At 36.2% G+C, this 9,431-nt stretch overlaps 1 pseudogene; it reads left to right on the forward strand.

Moving 5' to 3' along the window:
- The first annotated feature begins 380 nt into the window (after positions 1-380).
- LOC138818316 (vacuolar protein sorting-associated protein 37A pseudogene) lies at positions 381-9,152 on the forward strand (annotated as a pseudogene).
- Positions 9,153-9,431: the final 279 nt, after the last annotated feature.

Genomic DNA, 9,431 nt, shown 5'->3' on the forward strand with positions numbered 1-9,431 from the left:
TGTGCTCATGGTAGGACGAGGCCAGGCACGCCGAGCGCAGCCAGGTTACAATCTGACTGGCTAGCCAGTCTGGAGCACCTGGGCCTCCAAGGGTAGGATCCTGGTTGCTTGTGTCCTGCTTGACAATTTACCTCTCTCCAGCTCTCTCCAGTTATGTCATGGTCCCCCAAACCCGGGGACCAGGAACCTGGTTTACTTGGTAAAAGGCGCCGTTGGCTTGCCCCACGGCCTGCCCCTCTGCTCCCCCCCACACACACACAACCGGACTCGAACCTTGGGTATTTCAGGCCACTCCTCTGTAGCTGGAGACCTGCCAGGCAGCCTCTGGGAGAAGCAGGCCCAAACCTTGTAGGGCCTCCTGCCCCAGGGACGCGAGGAGGATGAGCTGGCTCTTTCCCCTGACCAAGAGCGCCTCCTTCTCCACAGCAGGATCCCTGGTGGTGGCCTCACCAGCCTCCAACAGCAGAAGCAGTGCTTGATCGAGTCCCTCCGGAACTCCCACTCCAGTATAGCTGAAATACAGAAAGATGTGGAATACAGATTGCCCTTCACTGTAAACAACTTGACAATTAACATTAATATAGTACTTCCTCCACAGTTTCCTCAGGAAAAACCAGCAATCAGTGTTTATCCACCAATCTGACATCCTTTAATGGATAAACATGGAATATATGTTACCTCTCAATTAGTAAGCAATTTTACAATACACTCAGATCTTGGAAAGATTAGCCAGAGTCTGTTGGATGAGTTTTGGAAGAATTCTCCTGTTTTAGCTCCCACTTCAACAGCATTTCCATACCTGTATAGTAACCCAGGTGGGCTGCCTCCTTATGCTTCTTAGGGTTTTCCATTTCTTCCTGCATATCCTCCTCAAGAAGCTAACAGAACATAACTTCTTTGTTACTGACACTGTTTCTTCTTCAACAAGTTATACAACAGCCAAGTCTGCTGCTCCTACATTTGGTGTCCTTTCAAGTCGGCCATTGCCTGTTCCCACAATGGAAACTTCAACACCTATAAGCCAAAATGGTTTTGGGTACAAGATGCCAGATGTCCCTGATGCATTTCCAGAACTCTCAGAATTGTGTCACAACTCACAGATATGAATGAACAAGAGGAAGTATTACTAGAACAGTTTGAGTTTACCTCAACTAAAACAAATTATTAATGACAAGGGTGATTTAGTAAAAAGAATTGAGGAATTAGCAAGAAAACTCTCCTCTTGGAGCCCAGTTTGGAAGCCAAAAGGCAAACTGTTTTAGATAAGTATGAGTTACTTACACAAATGAAATCTACGTTTGAAAAGAAGAGGCAGAGACAACATGAACTGAGTGAGAGTTGTAGTGCAAGTGCCCTACAGGCAAGATGGAAAGTCGCTGCACATGAAGCTGAGGAAGAATCTGATAATATTGCTGAAGATTTCTCGGAGGGAAAAACTGAAATAGATGATTTTCTCAGTAGCTTCATGGAAAAAAGAACAGTTTGCCACTGTAGAAGAGCCAAGGAAGAGAAACTTAAACAAGTGATAGCAATGCACAGCCAACTTCATGGTCCATTACAGATTTTCCTGAAAACATGGACCGCCAAGAGAGAAATGAGACATAAAACTAAGTACATTATTTTAGATTTAAGGTTTGTAAGTTGGCATTTCATTGAAATGGCTGAATTCAGATGTACTCTACATTGTTTAAAGAACTGAGATTGTTTTTTATATAGATTAGAATGATTATGATCTTTGCTTGGAAAATTTTTCTGCAGTATTTGCACTAAAAACGCCTATTTATCATTGATAAATCCTGTCCTTTTAAAATTTCACTGCTATTCTTATAATTAAATACCTTATGCATGTGATTTTAGTTTTAATATTTTATGAAAAGTACTTAATCTTGTACTTTTAATTTGAAACTGCCTCATTTCTTTATCAAGAATGATATCTTCTTTAGATTATTTTCCTCTCAGTAATTTTTAAGTACTTTCAGCTATGGAAAGATACCCACACCCTCTCTTTTTCTTTCTTTTTGAATAAAACTTTCAAAAGCAATTTGTTTTTAAATATTCATAATACCAGAAAATATCAAACCAGCCAATGTGCCAGATATATACCTATAACATATAAATATACCTATTATATATATATATATATCTTTAATAAATAAAAAAATTCAAAAAATGTCTTAATTACATTGCTCATGTAATTGTAACCCCTCTGTATGGTATTTTCACAATAATAAAACTTTAAAAAATTAATTTAAAAAAAATTTAAAAAATATCTCCATGGAAACCTAATCACCTTTTTAATCCTTTCACAAGTCCTCTAAACTGAATGATATATTTTACATGTTACTCTGCTACCCCTACATATATTTTATTGTCCTAAGGAAACTCTTTAAAAGATAGTCTATTGATTGATATTTTGTGTGTCAACTTCCCAAAATATGTTCTGCCCTCAATCCAACTAAAAAATTCTCATCTTCATCTTCCTTTTTGAAAAGTGAACACCTGTCATTTAGATAAGAATCAATACATGATTTCATTCACCAGATATTCAAACTGTCATCTCAGTTGTCAGGAATAATAGAGTTCAATCAATATACTCATTTATTCTAGATCAAACTCTTTGATACATTCTCATGGCATTGATAACAAAACCAAGCATCAACATATATGACTTTATTTCATCTCATGTTCTCTCTGGAATGTTTAGAAAATTGTCTCTTAAATGTACAGCCACAGAGTAGCTATATTTAGTTGATTAATAAATTATTTTATTTACTAATCTATTTATTTCAGTAATGGGACTTGAACTCAGGGACTCAGTGTTATTGTTCCTTAAATTTTATGCTCATGGCTAGTGCTTTACCATTGCAGCCACATAAGAGGCTTACAGATTTACATGCCTGTGTGGGAATCGAGTCATGATCTGAGATGTCAGCCTCCTGAGTAGCTAGGACTACAGGTATGAGCCACCAGTGCCCAGTTTTATACTTAGTTTATTTTAAATTAGATTTATTCAGAAAGGCATCTAAGCAAAAATGCTATTTTTAATATTTTAAGATCCAAACTACCTCCAGAGTCCTCTCCTCATTGTTGATGGACTCATTTGCCCAGGGATGACTATTATTTGGGTCCTTATAAGAAATTTATGACAACATGTGAAAAGAAACAAATTTGTAATTTTATACTGGAAAGTCAGAGTCTAATTTGCAGGACTAAACATAGTGAATACTCTCCAGCTGTGAACGCGTGAAAACTATAGACAAGGATGATCAAGAATGGCCTCAGCTAGGATTCTAACCAGTGAATTCGAGGCTAGTAACCAGGGCAAATACAAGGCTTCATGGTTCAAATTTGATAATGAACTCTAAGGGGAGCAATGGACAATCATCTAAAAGACTAGCTGGGAGTGGGATTCTGCAGACGTTGTTGGTCATGAGCTTTTCCAACCTAATAGGGATTGAGATTTATTTACACATAATCTCTCCAGAAGAGGTCACTAACACCATGACTGTCCATTCATTGAATTGTGTCACACTAAACAATGTCATTTCATCAAAAGTGATTTAGAATTACCAAGATCATCTTGAAAGACATTTAAGATGACTCCTTTCTTTATTCCTTCTGAAAAACTTTGATGGATGAATCTGGGAAGATGAAGGACAAAGTTCACTCACTTTTGAGGCTGGGAAGGTGGCTCAGAGTGGTCGAGTGCTTGCCTCCAATACATGAGGCCCTGGGTTGGATTCCTCAGCACCATATAAACAGTAAAAACAAAAACAACAACAACAACAAAAACAAAGGCCAGAAGTGGCACTGTGGCTCTAGTGGTAGTGTTCTAGCCTTGAGCTGAAGAGCTCAATGACAGTAACCAGGCCTAGAGTTCAAGCCCCACAACACACAAAGAAAAAAAAAATCACTTTTTTTTTGTTATTGTTCTCTTATGCCCGACAATGTTTTCTTCTCATAAGAATTTTGTTGAATATGAGATTCTAAACTTCTCTTTCTTTTTTAGTTTTGCTCTATTTTGTTATGTCTTTCTTCCATACTTTAAATATTCTCCTCCATTTAATTGTTGCTTGGAAAAATATAGAAGATTTTGATAAAATCTTTATCTTTGTCCCTCTGAAGTAAGGCTCCACTATGTGTGATTTTTCTTTCTTTTTTTAAATTTAATTTAATTTTATTGTAAAGGTGATGCAAAGAGGCTTTATAATTCCATAAGTAAGGTAGTGAGGTCATTTCTTGTCAAGCATTTTTACCCCTCCCTCATTTTTTCTTCCACTTTCCCTCTGACTCACCACAGCTAAGAGACATTGTGTTAGAACCAGACAGTCTTTCTTTTTCTCTTAAAAATATATTTTATTATTACTGTTCAGCTAATACACAGATGTATTGTACAGGTAAAGTTATAATTATGTAAGTCAGATAATAAATGTATTTCCTTTTGAACTCTGCCAGCCATTCCTTTGCTCTCTCCCAGTTTTTCTCTCCCATCCCTACTCACAGTTTCAGTTTAATTTAAATTTAAATTTTATTGTCCAGGTGTTGTACCTAGGGGTTACAGTCACATAAGTAAGTTAGTTAGTATATTTCTTGCTAACTTTTTACTCCTGCCTTCATTTTTCTCCTGCTTTCCCTTCCCCCAAGCCCTCCCCCAAAGTTGTACAGAACATTTCCAACATACGGTTTTGTGAGTATCACGGTTGAATTGGTTCTCATCTTTGTCCTTTGACTCACCATTTTTTGTTACCCTTCCCTAATTGACATAAACATTTATACAATACCCAGGGTACCAAAATCAAATACAGTGACAACAGGAATTATACCATAGGGGAAAGTACATGTAAAAGAAACAAAAAAAAAATCCACATAGTACATTAAAAAAACAACAACAACAAAGAAAAACCTCCTGTGCCCATATCTTGGGATTCATTTTTCTTAGCATCATCTTATATGATCATATGTACATAGCTATTGAGCTATTCTGTTCATCTGCTAAGATTATCCTAGATGTATACTATTTATTACACATAAGGGAAACCATGGGACCTATGTTCTTTTGGGTCTGGCTTATTTCACTTAATATGATTTTTTTCCAAGTCCTTCCAAATGGGACCGTGTCATTCTTTCTGATAGAAGCATTGAATTCATATATATCTTCTTTTTGGTTGGTCATGGGGCTTGAACTCTGGGCCTGAGCACTGTTCCTTAGCTCTTCAGCTCAAGGCTAGAGCTCTACCACTTGAACTACATGCCACTTCTGGTTTCTCTGTTGATTTATTGGAGATAAGAGTGTCAAGGACTTTCCTGCCCAGGCTGGCTTTGAACACAATCCTCAGATCTCAGCTTCCTGAGTAGCTAGGATTATAAGCATGAGCCACCGGCACCCAGCATATATCACATTTTCTTGATCTATTCATCTATTGAGGGACAGTCAGTTCATTTTCTACATACTGTCTAATGAATACCACTGCTGCATTTGTTCTCCCTTTGTCCCACCTTTTCTGTGCCCCCCCATCCTTCAAATGACAAATAAAGGAAAATAACAAAAACAGCAGCACCAACACCAAAAATCTCATTTCCATCTCTTGGAATTCATTTCTTTAAATATTATTTTATAAGAACATGTGCACATAGTGATTGTTCCTTTTTGATATGCTGCTATGAATATCTGCCAATGGTCTCACTGTATGGTAGGTAACTTTTTTATTTCTGCTGTTGGTGTTCTGCCATTAAAATATGATTTTTTAAAATATTTTGCTTTGTTTTCTGTAAGCTTCTGGAATTTCATATAAATTTTGTTTAATTTTCAACTATTATCATTTGATCAGCTGTTCTGGCCTTTGTATTCTTGTTTCTCTAGTATTCATTATACATATATGATACCTTCAATAATTATCACATAGATGCTGAATATTTTATTTCTTTTAATTCATTCCTTTTTCTATCTCCTCAATTTCAGATTGGTAACTGTCTATTGAAAAGTCTTTAAGCTCACTGATATCTTCATATGTATTTTTCCCACTACACTGATGAGTTCATCAAAGTCTTTTGTTTTCTGTTTTATACTAATATCGTCAGTGATATTTTAAAAATTCTTTCTACTGTTACTGTCTCTCTCCTTACCTGTATGTTTAATTCATGATGTCCAATTTGTTCACTCCATGTAGTAATTATGATTATATAATTCTTTGAAATTGTCAGTCTGAAAATTGTTATATTGGATTAAAAATTCATACATATTTTCTGAACCTGGCTCTTAGTGTCTCTTAAATTTTTGTAAAAAGACAAATACATCAAGTACATAGAATACAAGTAAAAAACGCCAGTAGTATGAGGATTTATATTTATATGGCTGGGCATTAAGATCTATTTCATCTTTGCTGTACTTGTAGGTATTAAAAGTTCTTTACTTTTTATATTCTTGTTTTATTTATTCCCCCCTGCTGGATTTGGGGAAAATAAAACCCCTTGCTGTTATATAGCCTTTGTTATATCACCATCAATCACTTATACCCAAACCCTGTGGTAGGTTTGAAAGGTATCTGTAAAGATATTTGCTTTGTATTTTATACCTAAGTTTCTCTTGCTTTCCGTTTCCCTCTGTTTTCTCCATCCCAGAACCATCACCCCAGTCTCTCTCTTTCTCTTTCTCTCTCTTCCTCTCTGTCTTCCTTTCTCCTCCAAAATTTTCAGTTTTGACTTTCCTAATACATGACAGAAAGGCAAGAAGAGGCTGGGATTTCAAAAAATCCTTTCCCTATTTCAAATCACACAATAGTGGCACCGTTTTTCTTAACCAGAAGCCCATTCTTGCCAAGAACAAGATATTTTGGGAGCATCTCTTTTCCTCGGATGTCAGAAATTATTAAAATCTGAGCATTGTGATGGGAACTTGTCAAAACTCTTACAGGTAAATTTCATAGAAATATATCTTCATTACTCCCACTAAAGAAGTTTCTCACCAAGTTGTAACTGAACCTACTTTTCACCCAGTGTCTAGCAAATTAAAGATGTTATTGTGTGTGAGAGGAAACTGAGTTGATTTGAACATGGATTACCCCAACCTATCTTTGTGTTAACAATCCATCCCAAATGTATTATCATGCACTGGAGTTAATAATATATGCAATTTATAAGGATTAACTGCAAAGGCATTGAAAATCTGAAAATGAATCTGATTTTTAGATTTAAAGGCAATTTCTAGCATATTAAACCTGTGCATGTTCTTAAACATCATAAACAAATGAAGCATTCTACATACTCACGATACATGTATGAGTGATATGGGGGCAATATTGAAGTAGACACAAGCTCACAGGAAAGAGAAAATATCATCATATTATCCAAATTACACAATGAACCCTGTGGTAGCTATCTACCCACATATTCTAATAACAATATCAGAGGAACTTCATTAGGAAAGTCTTTTTTTATGTGGTGCTGACCAATCGAACCCAGGGCCTCAGGCATGCAAGGCAAGCACTTTACCACTGAAAAAAAGTAAAAAGAAAAGTCTTTTTTATGAACTGATAAATTTAAATTTTCCCTTAAACTTGATGATGTTTTAACTCGTGGATCTACATTACTAAAAGTTGAAAAGTTATTAGCAAGCAGACCTACCTGATGTGACATTTTACAAATTTCCCTGCCAAAGTTTTCTATTCTTTGTTATAATTGACATCTTGCTGTGATTCCCATTACCCAGTGCAGAAGAAAGTCATTTGTGGACAAACGCAATAAAATATACTTATCGAATTTTGTTCCCCTTTTTTGAACCCAGAATTCATCATTATTGACTGGTGCATTATAAAATTAAACTAAAACTAGGCCACAGTGGGTCATGTTTTCATAATGCTAGGTACTCAAAGGCAGATATCTGGAGGAGGGAAGTTCAAAGCCTGTATAGGAATAAGACCGCATGACTCTCCATCTCTGATGAACTAGCAAAATGCTTGTGATGGTTCTAGCTATGAGCCTCAGCCATGAACAATAAGGCTGAGTCAATGTGATTTTTTCTAACGCATTTATAAGATTATTTCTTTGTTGCTTTTTATGTCCCTCCCCTACAGTATAATCCCAGCTTTCACTGTATTTGATGTGGGTATAATTTTTGGAGGGGAAGGTGAAAAACAAATCGTTTCCATAGGGATACAGGTGGAGACATTGCAACAATGAGATGTACAAGTTGTTATGTTGAAAACGAAATTTACAACTTTTGGGCGGGGGGGAGGCAGGAACGATGGGGGGGCGTTAGGGAGGATGGGAAGGGATGGGAAGGGGAAATAAAGGAGGAGTCTACAATGCTTGATAAGAAGTGTACTCATTATCTTCCCATGTAATTGTAATTCCTCTGTACAGTATTTTCACAATAAAAAAAAATAAAGAAAGAAAGAAAGCTGAGTCAGAAATTAAGTCGCTTAGCTCAAACACATCCATCATCACCACCACCACCACAAGAAGTGATACCAGACAGAATACACCATGTGTTCTTACTTTACCCTTGAAATGTGATCTCTGACTACAGGTGATACTACCATGATATCAAAACTTACTGAGTTAACCAGATATGCTTTATTTGAAAAGGTGAAGTATTTCTTCTACATCTGTATCAACTTACACTTATTGTGTGTCCAAAATGGGAATGATCACGACTTTTACCAACTTGAAAATGGTCTCTATTTAAAACCACTGGAGGATTTCAATGCCCAAATTTCATAGAAAAAGAACATGGAACATGCAGAAAATATGTTCAGAATTAATCCTAGCATCTCTACTTCATTTACATTCTGATGACCATAATATTCCACAAAGTCTAACAGAAAAGCTCAAGAGACACATCTCCAGTTAACCAACACAAAAGCCAAGAAGTAGCAGTGTGATTCAAGTGGTAGAGCTACAACTTTGAGTGGAAAATCAAAAGTGATAAAATCTATATATGATCTTGGACAAGAGTCCAGGCCTTGGTGATGAATATGACATTGACAAATGGATTTGCTATAGACATATACTTGCTAATAGTTTGGAAAGTTTTGTTGTTGTTGTTGTTAACTTTCAGGACTGAAGATTTTCCTCAAATAACTATGGTTCTGATTGCAGCAATATTGATAGCTGATTTTGTGATCTTGGATGGGGAATTCAATGTTCCTCTCTAATGATATATTCAGTTTACCAATACTCTTAGGAGAGGAAATATGAAACATCATTTAATAAGAAACGTTATTTTTTCCAAGCAATGTTGGGTTCATTCCTGTTATCTTCAGTATAAAGGAGGCCGAAATCTTAGGATTGTGATTTGAAGCTAGCTAGGGCAGAAAAGTTTGTGAGATTTTTATTCCCAAATAGCTACTTTAAAAATCCAGAAGTGGATTTTTAGCTCAAGCCTCAGAGTGCCAGCTTTAAGTGAAAAGGCTAAGAGATTATGAGACACTGAG

The sequence above is a fragment of the Dipodomys merriami genome, unplaced genomic scaffold, assembly GCF_024711535.1.
Source record: "Dipodomys merriami isolate MVZ:Mamm:240054 unplaced genomic scaffold, mDipMer1.0.p SCAF_731, whole genome shotgun sequence".
Classification (NCBI taxonomy): domain Eukaryota; kingdom Metazoa; phylum Chordata; class Mammalia; order Rodentia; family Heteromyidae; genus Dipodomys; species Dipodomys merriami.